At 39.7% G+C, this 9,834-nt stretch overlaps 6 non-coding genes across 6 annotated transcripts; 3 read left to right on the top strand and 3 right to left on the bottom strand.

Moving 5' to 3' along the window:
- The first annotated feature begins 1,691 nt into the window (after positions 1-1,691).
- Positions 1,692-1,897, top strand: LOC131732153 (small nucleolar RNA U3). The gene has a single exon (XR_009325293.1). It is a non-coding gene; the product is annotated as a small nucleolar RNA U3 (small nucleolar RNA).
- A 702-nt stretch (positions 1,898-2,599) lies between these two features.
- On the bottom strand, positions 2,600-2,710 carry trnal-caa (transfer RNA leucine (anticodon CAA)). The gene is made up of 2 exons: positions 2,673-2,710; positions 2,600-2,645 (listed from the first exon to the last, which is right to left on the bottom strand). It is a non-coding gene; the product is annotated as a tRNA-Leu (tRNA).
- A 347-nt stretch (positions 2,711-3,057) lies between these two features.
- trnak-cuu (transfer RNA lysine (anticodon CUU)) lies at positions 3,058-3,130 on the bottom strand. Its single transcript has one exon. It is a non-coding gene; the product is annotated as a tRNA-Lys (tRNA).
- Positions 3,131-5,271: 2,141 nt separating this feature from the next.
- On the top strand, positions 5,272-5,477 carry LOC131732154 (small nucleolar RNA U3). Its single transcript, XR_009325294.1, has one exon. It is a non-coding gene; the product is annotated as a small nucleolar RNA U3 (small nucleolar RNA).
- Positions 5,478-6,189: 712 nt separating this feature from the next.
- On the bottom strand, positions 6,190-6,300 carry trnal-caa (transfer RNA leucine (anticodon CAA)). The gene is made up of 2 exons: positions 6,263-6,300; positions 6,190-6,235 (listed from the first exon to the last, which is right to left on the bottom strand). It is a non-coding gene; the product is annotated as a tRNA-Leu (tRNA).
- Positions 6,301-8,861: 2,561 nt separating this feature from the next.
- LOC131732155 (small nucleolar RNA U3) lies at positions 8,862-9,067 on the top strand. The gene has a single exon (XR_009325295.1). It is a non-coding gene; the product is annotated as a small nucleolar RNA U3 (small nucleolar RNA).
- The last annotated feature ends 767 nt before the right edge of the window (positions 9,068-9,834 follow it).

Below are 9,834 nucleotides of genomic sequence, written 5' to 3' on the forward strand. Positions count from 1 at the left end.
CTGGCTTTTGTTGTTGTACCCTTGCTGCGAAGAGCTGTTTCCAATCACCTAGCACTCTTAAAGAGAAGTGTAATCGCTGCTATATGTTGGTCTAATACCCCATGCTTTTAAAATGTGGCTATTGGCTGGCTTTTTTCAATTTCCCCTCCTTGTTTTTAGTCAACTTTAATACATTGTATTGTTAGTTATTTGAACTGATTTATGTGACTCATTGATCATTGTAATAAAGCTTTGTGAATTGTTATTCTGCCTTTGTCATTCTGTTGTCATTCCTATTCCAAACCTTTTAATTAATTTTTAGTAGTGTCGGTATTAGGACTCTCACTGGGTGTCACTGGGTGTGGCTGCTACAATCCCATATAGAATGCGACAAAACAGGTCGCCCTCCTTCATATAAACAGAAAAAGAATAAGTACACACACACACACGAGTTGATTTACTGCAGCGTCAGACATCGGAGGTTCAGCAGTGTACTGCAATGTTGTGAAAAGACGTGTCTAATTCAGGATGGTTGAGCGAGCTATGGCGCTGCGTTCAGATCACAGTTACCCTGGAAGCGTGGGTTCGAATTCCATTTCTGACAGCTCTGTTTGTTCATTAACCACTCAGCCACGGCTACATGCTCTCACGGTTTTCCGTGAAAACAGCCGTATTATTGTCAAAAGAAGCAAACGACACCCGCAGTAATGCTGCAGATGGCAGTATAGGCTAAATAATGAACCCAAGTCAAATGCCTTTGTTGAAACTCTATCAGATTTGTACAAGTCAAGCACACGTGGGAAATAATAATACCATATCCTTTCTGCCAACGTTCATAATAATGAATACATCCTTATTTCAAAATACGTAGCTATTTAACTGATCTTTTCAAAACACCCATACACAAAAGCCTTATTTCTACTGAAAAACTAACTTGCTTCATGGCTGCTGCTACAGCACTCGGGCACGTTGTGCCTAGCGTTAGCGGACATAGGAGATAAGAAGACCTACAAAATATCACGCGCTGCAGTTTTTCAGTCCGGGGATTATTACAAATTAGCAGACTGTGCATTAAAATACACATGCATGGTGGGCGTCTCTGTTACAAAGAATTGTCACACTTTGTCTTTATCTCCATAATGCGCTGGGACAAAATACGCAGATACTTTAAAATTATTTGGAGAATGCGGGCATCGATCCCGCTACTTCTCGCATGCTAAGCGAGCGCTTTACCATTTGAGCTAATTCCCCTTTAATGGTGCCAGGGATTCTCATAGGCTTCATCGCAGCTTGATACGAGCAAATCAGATTGTCAGTTGTTTTTTTATTTTTATTTTGGCAATGTAGTCTGTGATTGCAAATTTTAAAAAAATAATTTAATTAACTAAATAGCAAGTATTTCGACTAGAGGTATGTTTTCAATTTCTTTAAAAAGTAGTCTCAGCTCGTTTATTCAGTCGCTTAGAAATCCACAATCTGTGTCCCGATGCAGCAGCGCTGTGTGCTGTGGCTCGAGCTTGTTTGACGAGGCAGATAATGCAAAAATGCCAATACTTGCTTTTGTATCACGCGACAAACTTAAGGTATGCTTTAACGGCTTGGCTGTCTCGGGTTAGTTTGTATTGTTAATGTAACACCTCGTTGTTGCCCAGTCATTGTTTCATATGAAGTAGAGCTTGCCAGTTGGGGGCGACGGTCTGCTAATAAAAGTTAAGACTATATTTGCAAGGATCATTTCTAGAATGAAACACGTTTTGAAGGGATTGGTCTCGGTATCCACCAGGAGGAGTGGCAGTGTTTTCTTCTGAGCACCGAGCTGACAATGAGTGTTGTTATCGGGAACCTACTCGCTGCAAGGAATGACCACTTCAATCTTCAGTCGGGGGTTGCTGAAGGAAGGGGACACATTTTGAGTGTGTATCTCATTCCGGTAGAAACGTAGAAAAAAGAAACCATCAAGCCCACAATTGTTCAGTTGTTTAAATCAATAACCACATTTAAATTTATCATTGCTAATGTCAAAACAATTTAAGAGCTTGACTAATATAATAATATAGCAATGTCTTTTGCACTACGCAGGACTAGATTGAGTTTAAAATAGACATTACATCTGAAAATAACTTGTGCTTACCCCCACTTACAAGGAAGCTGTCAACCTTTGTATTCGTCCTCATAACGTGTTAGAAAATGTAAACAGCAGTTGGAGAATACCGAAGTCGATCATCCTAGCATGTTAAACGAGGGCATTTCTCATGTAAGCTACTTCCACTAATAGATCGTTTATACTGTTCTCAATGGTCCGCATCCCAGCCTGAGACCACGATCCAGTGGCAGTCAGAGATGTTTTTCAAAGTAATATGTTATTTGAAATATTAAAACAATCTTTAGTTAAATAACACATGTTTCTACACAAAATATTTTTCAGTGACTTCGACAAGTAGCCAGTTTACAACAAAAAAGCAATCTGTGTTAGGAACGCTATTTTAGTCCGATTTAAAATGGAAATGAAAATGGTATTAAGTGCTGACAAGAGTTTGGTATCAGCTGTTGATTTCCTTGAAACAATCTTTTTTAGTAAAATGAACAAATTGATTCATTTAAAAAATAAGTAAAAGAGAACTGTTAGAAGTGGGATTTGAACCCACGCCTCCATTCGGAGACCAGAACACACAATTCTTTGGAAAGACAGCGTCCTTGAGTCTGGCGCCTTAGACCACTCGGCCATTCTGACAAGCTGCGTATGCTGTAGTAGAAAACCGCATTATTTCATTTCAGCACAGACTAGGGTTGTCTATTGTATCAAGGCCCGATTGGGTTTATTACGCACATACTAACTTGCTCCATGAATGTTTTAATGACAAGTGTAAAAAAAGAAACAGATTGAAGCCAACCCACGAAAGTAAGATTCTTTATTTCAATATCGGTATAGCTTTAAAGGATGCACGCATTTTACAATAGCAATTGCTATATGACAATGACCAATAAGTAATTGTGTTGCAATACTTTATACAATGTGAACAGAATCAGACATTGCTCCGTTGCCTCGAAGAAACATCTACAATTTGTATTTAAAAAGGACGCCCAACCTGGGGCTCGAACCCACGACCCTGAGATTAAGAGTCTCATGCTCTACCGACTGAGCTAGCCGGGCTGTCGGGAGAAAGTTTCTTTCTTTGAGGCGGGGTGAGAGAGGAAGTACCGACAGGTGCGTGGGACCTGAGATTCGGTGTGCTGCTGCTGTAGATGAGTGTTCTGGAGACACGCTGTGTCTGTGTCTGCGGTGTTACAGCCGTGTGAGTATATTCCAAAAGTAAAGTGTTGGATAATTCGAGAGCTAGTCTGTTGAATAAAGCTCTGAGACGTGTGGTTAAATCCCGGTCTCATCAATTTTGTTTTGTTAGATTAAAAGTGTTCCAGCAGCAAGTAAATGTCCCCACACCTTTTGGTTCTGTTTACTTTTGCTACACCGCTGCTAAACCTGAACGTTGCTGCTAATTATCTTAACTAAACTTGTATTGTTGTTGAATTGCTCTAATATAGTTAAACCTGTAATGTTGCAGCTAACGTTCCCTAATACTGTTAAAACTTGTGTGTATTAACAATCTGGCTTTTGTTGTTGTACCCTTGCTGCGAAGAGCTGTTTCCAATCACCTAGCACTCTTAAAGAGAAGTGTAATCGCTGCTATATGTTGGTCTAATACCCCATGCTTTTAAAATGTGGCTATTGGCTGGCTTTATTCAATTTCCCCTCCTTGTTTTTAGTACAACTTTAATGCATTTTATTGTTAGTTATTTGAACTGATTTATGTGACTCATGGATCATTGTAATAAAGCTTTGTGAATTGTTATTCTGCCTTTGTCATTCTGTTGTCATTCCTATTCCAAACCTTTTAATTAATTTTTAGTAGTGTCGGTATTAGGACTCTCACTGGGTGTCACTGGGTGTGGCTGCTACAATCCCATATAGAATGCGACAAAACAGGTCGCCCTCCTTCATATAAACAGAAAAAGAATAAGTACACACACACACACGAGTTGATTTACTGCAGCGTCAGACATCGGAGGTTCAGCAGTGTACTGCAATGTTGTGAAAAGACGTGTCTAATTCAGGATGGTTGAGCGAGCAATGGCGCTGCGTTCAGATCACAGTTACCCTGGAAGCGTGGGTTCGAATTCCATTTCTGACAGCTCTGTTTGTTCATTAACCACTCAGCCACGGCTACATGCTCTCACGGTTTTCCGTGAAAACAGCCGTATTATTGTCAAAAGAAGCAAACGACACCCGCAGTAATGCTGCAGATGGCAGTATAGGCTAAATAATGAACCCAAGTCAAATGCCTTTGTTGAAACTCTATCAGATTTGTACAAGTCAAGCACACGTGGGAAATAATAATACCATATCCTTTCTGCCAACGTTCATAATAATGAATACATCCTTATTTCAAAATACGTAGCTATTTAACTGATCTTTTCAAAACACCCATACACAAAAGCCTTATTTCTACTGAAAAACTAACTTGCTTCATGGCTGCTGCTACAGCACTCGGGCACGTTGTGCCTAGCGTTAGCGGACATAGGAGATAAGAAGACCTACAAAATATCACGCGCTGCAGTTTTTCAGTCCGGGGATTATTACAAATTAGCAGACTGTGCATTAAAATACACATGCATGGTGGGCGTCTCTGTTACAAAGAATTGTCACACTTTGTATTTATCTCCATAATGCGCCGGGACAAAATACGCAGATACTTTAAAATTATTTGGAGAATGCGGGCATCGATCCCGCTACTTCTCGCATGCTAAGCGAGCGCTCTACCATTTGAGCTAATTCCCCTTTAATGGTGCCAGGGATTCTCATAGGCTTCATCGCAGCTTGATACGAGCAAATCAGATTGTCAGTTGTTTTTTATTTTTATTTTGGCAATGTAGTCTGTGATTGCAAATTTAAAAAAATTATTTAATTAACTAAATAGCAAGTATTTCGACTAGAGGTATGTTTTCAATTTCTTTAAAAAGTAGTCTCAGCTCGTTTATTCAGTCGCTTAGAAATCCACAATCTGTGTCCCGATGCAGCAGCGCTGTGTGCTGTGGCTCGAGCTTGTTTGACGAGGCAGACAATGCAAAAATGCCAATACTTGCTTTTTATCACGCGACAAACTTAAGGTATGCTTTAACGGCTTGGCTGTCTCGGGTTAGTTTGTATTGTTAATGTAACACCTCGTTGTTGCCCAGTCATTGTTTCATATGAAGTAGAGCTTGCCAGTTGGGGGCGACGGTCTGCTAATAAAAGTTAAGACTATATTTGCAAGGATCATTTCTAGAATGAAACACGTTTTGAAGGGATTGGTCTCGGTATCCACCAGGAGGAGTGGCAGTGTTTTCTTCTGAGCACCGAGCTGACAATGAGTGTTGTTATCGGGAACCTACTCGCTGCAAGGAATGACCACTTCAATCTTCAGTCGGGGGTTGCTGAAGGAAGGGGACACATTTTGAGTGTGTATCTCATTCCAGTAGAAACGTAGAAAAAAGAAACCATCAAGCCCACAATTGTTCAGTTGTTTAAATCAATAACCACATTTAAATTGATCATTGCTAATGTCAAAACAATTTAAGAACACTTTAAATAGGGCTTGACTAATATAAAAATATACCAATGTCTTTTGCACTACGCAGGACTATATTGAGTTTAAAATAGACATTACATCTGAAAATAACTTGTGCTTACCCCCACTTACAAGGAAGCTGTCAACCTTTGTATTCGTCCTCATAACGTGTTAGAAAATGTTAACAGCAGTTGGAGAATACCGAAGTCGATCATCCTAGCATGTTAAACGAGGGCATTTCTCATGTAAGCTACTTCCACTAATAGATCGTTTATACTGTTCTCAATGGTCCGCATCCCAGCCTGAGACCACGATCCAGTGGCAGTCGCAGATGTTTTTCAAAGTAATATGTTATTTGAAATATTAAACAATCTTTAGTTAAATAACACATGTTCTACACAAATATTTTTCAGTGACTTCGACAAGTAGCCAGTTTACAACAAAAATGCAATCTGTGTTAGGAACGCTATTTTAGTCCGATTTAAATGGAAATGAAAATGGTATTGGGTGCTGACAAGAGTTTGGTATCAGCTGTTGATTTCCTTGAAACAATCTTTTATAGTAAAATGAACAAATTGATTCATTTAAAAAATAAGTAAAAGTTAACTGTCAGAAGTGGGATTTGAACCCACGCCTCCATTCGGAGACCGGAACACACAATTCTTTGGAAAGACAGCGTCCTTGAGTCTGGCGCCTTAGACCACTCGGCCGTTCTGACAAGCTGCGTTTGCTTTATTAGAAAACCGCATTATTTCATTTCAGCACAGACTAGGGTTGTCTCGTATCAAGGCCCGATTGGGTTTATTACGCACATACTAACTTGCTCCATGAATGATGTAATGACAAGTGTAAAAAAAGAATCAGATTGAAGCCAACCCACGAAAGTAAGATTCTTTATTTCAATATCGGTATAGCTTTAAAGGATGCACGCATTTTACAATAGCAATTGCTATATGACAATGACCAATAAGTAATTGTGTTGCAATACTTTATACAATGTGAACAGAATCAGACATTGCTCCGTTGCCTCGAAGAAACATCTACAATTTGTATTTAAAAAGGACGCCCAACGTGGGGCTCGAAAACACGACCCTCAGATTAAAAGTCTCATGCTCTACCGACTGAGCTAGCCGGGCTGTCGGGAGAAAGTTTCTTTCTTTGAGGCGGGGTGAGAGAGGAAGTACCGACAGGTGCGTGGGACCTGAGATTCGGTGTGCTGCTGCTGTAGATGAGTGTTCTGGAGACGCGCTGTGTCTGTGTCTGCGGAGTTACAGCCGTGTGAGTATATTCCAAAAGTAAAGTGTTGGATAATTCGAGAGCTAGTCTGTTGAATAAAGCTCTGAGACGTGTGGTTTAATCCCGGTCTCATCAATTTTGTTTTGTTAGATTAAAAGTGTTCCAGCAGCAGGAAAATGTCCCCACACCTTTTGGTTCTGTTTACTTATGCTACACCGCCTGCTAAACCTGAACGTTGCTGCTAATTATCTTAACTAAACTTGTATTGTTGTTGAATTGCTCTAATATAGTTAAACCTGTAATGTTGCAGCTAACGTTCCCTAATACTGTTAAAACTTGTGTGTATTAACAATCTGGCTTTTGTTGTTGTACCCTTGCTGCGAAGAGCTGTTTCCAATCACCTAGCACTCTTAAAGAGAAGTGTAATCGCTGCTATATGTTGGTCTAATACCCCATGCTTTTAAAATGTGGCTATTGGCTGGCTTTATTCAATTTCCCCTCCTTGTTTTTAGTACAACTTTAATACATTTTATTGTTAGTTATTTGAACTGATTTATGTGAATCATGGATCATTGTAATAAAGCTTTGTGAATTGTTATTCTGCCTTTGTCATTCTGTTGTCATTCCTATTCCAAACCTTTTAATTAATTTTTAGTAGTGTCGGTATTAGGACTCTCACTGGGTGTCACTGGGTGTGGCTGCTACAATCCCATATAGAATGCGACAAAAACAGGTCGCCCTCCTTCATATAAACAGAAAAAGAATAAGTACACACACACACGAGTTGATTTACTGCAGCGTCAGACATCGGAGGTTCAGCAGTGTACTGCAATGTTGAGAAAAGACGTGTCTAATTCAGGATGGTTGAGCGAGCTATGGCGCTGCGTTCAGATCACAGTTACCCTGGAAGCGTGGGTTCGAATTCCATTTCTGACAGCTCTGTTTGTTCATTAACCACTCAGCCACGGCTACATGCTCTCACGGTTATCCGTGAAAACAGCCGTATTATTGTCAAAAGAAGCAAACGACACCCGCAGTAATGCTGCAGGTGGCAGTATAGGCTAAATAATGAACCCAAGTCAAATGCCTTTGTTGAAACTCTATCAGATTTGTACAAGTCAAGCACACGTGGGAAATAATAATACCATATCCTTTCTGCCAACGTTCATAATAATGAATACATCCTTATTTCAAAATACGTAGCTATTTAACTGATCTTTTCAAAACACCCATACACAAAAGCCTTATTTCTACTGAAAAACTAACTTGCTTCATGGCTGCTGCTACAGCACTCGGGCACGTTGTGCCTAGCGTTAGCGGACATAGGAGATAAGAAGACCTACAAAATATCACGCGCTGCAGTTTTTCAGTCCGGGGATTATTACAAATTAGCAGACTGTGCATTAAAATACACATGCATGGTGGGCGTCTCTGTTACAAAGAATTGTCACACTTTGTATTTATCTCCATAATGCGCCGGGACAAAATACGCAGATACTTTAAAATTATTTGGAGAATGCGGGCATCGATCCCGCTACTTCTCGCATGCTAAGCGAGCGCTCTACCATTTGAGCTAATTCCCCTTTAATGGTGCCAGGGATTCTCATAGGCTTCATCGCAGCTTGATACGAGCAAATCAGATTGTCAGTTGTTTTTTATTTTTATTTTGGCAATGTAGTCTGTGATTGCAAATTTAAAAAAAATAATTTAATTAACTAAATAGCAAGTATTTCGACTAGAGGTATGTTTTCAATTTCTTTAAAAAGTAGTCTCAGCTCGTTTATTCAGTCGCTTAGAAATCCACAATCTGTGTCCCGATGCAGCAGCGCTGTGTGCTGTGGCTCGAGCTTGTTTGACGAGGCAGACGATGCAAAAATGCCAATACTTGCTTTTGTATCACACGACAAACTTAAGGTATGCTTTAACGGCTTGGCTGTCTCGAGTTAGTTTGTATTGTTAATGTAACACCTCGTTGTTGCCCAGTCATTGTTTCATATGAAGTAGAGCTTGCCAGTTGGGGGCGACGGTCTGCTAATAAAAGTTAAGACTATATTTGCAAGGATCATTTCTAGAATGAAACACGTTTTGAAGGGATTGGTCTCGGTATCCACCAGGAGGAGTGGCAGTGTTTTCTTCTGAGCACCGAGCTGACAATGAGTGTTGTTATCGGGAACCTACTCGCTGCAAGGAATGACCACTTCAATCTTCAGTCGGGGGTTGCTGAAGGAAGGGGACACATTTTGAGTGTGTATCTCATTCCGGTAGAAACGTAGAAAAAAGAAACCATCAAGCCCACAATTGTTCAGTTGTTTAAATCAATAACCACATTTAAATTGATCATTGCTAATGTCAAAACAATTTAAGAACACTTTAAATAGGGCTTGACTAATATAAAAATATAGCAATGTCTTTTGCACTACGCAGGACTAGATTGAGTTTAAAATAGATATTACATCTGAAAATAACTTGTGCTTACCCCCACTTACAAGGAAGCTGTCAACCTTTGTATTCGTCCTCATAACGTGTTAGAAAATGTAAACAGCAGTTGGAGAATACCGAAGTCGATCATCCTAGCATGTAAACGAGGGCATTTCTCATGTAAGCTACTTCCACTAATAGATCGTTTATACTGTTCTCAATGGTCCGCATCCCAGCCTGAGACCACGATCCAGTGGCAGTCGGAGATGTTTTTCAAAGTAATATGTTATTTGAAATATTAAAACAATCTTTAGTTAAATAACACATGTTTCTACACAAAATATTTTTCAGTGACTTCGACAAGAAGCCAGTTTACAACAAAAATGCAATCTGTGTTAGGAACGCTATTTTAGTCCGATTTAAAATGGAAATGAAAATGGTATTGAGTGCTGACAAGAGTTTGGTATCAGCTGTTGATTTCCTTGAAACAATCTTTTATAGTAAAATGAACAAATTGATTCATTTAAAAAATAAGTAAAAGTGAACTGTCAGAAGTGGGATTTGAACCCACGCCTCCATTCGGAGACCAGAACACACA

The sequence above is a fragment of the Acipenser ruthenus genome, unplaced genomic scaffold (genome assembly GCF_902713425.1).
Source record: "Acipenser ruthenus unplaced genomic scaffold, fAciRut3.2 maternal haplotype, whole genome shotgun sequence".
NCBI lineage: Eukaryota > Metazoa > Chordata > Actinopteri > Acipenseriformes > Acipenseridae > Acipenser > Acipenser ruthenus.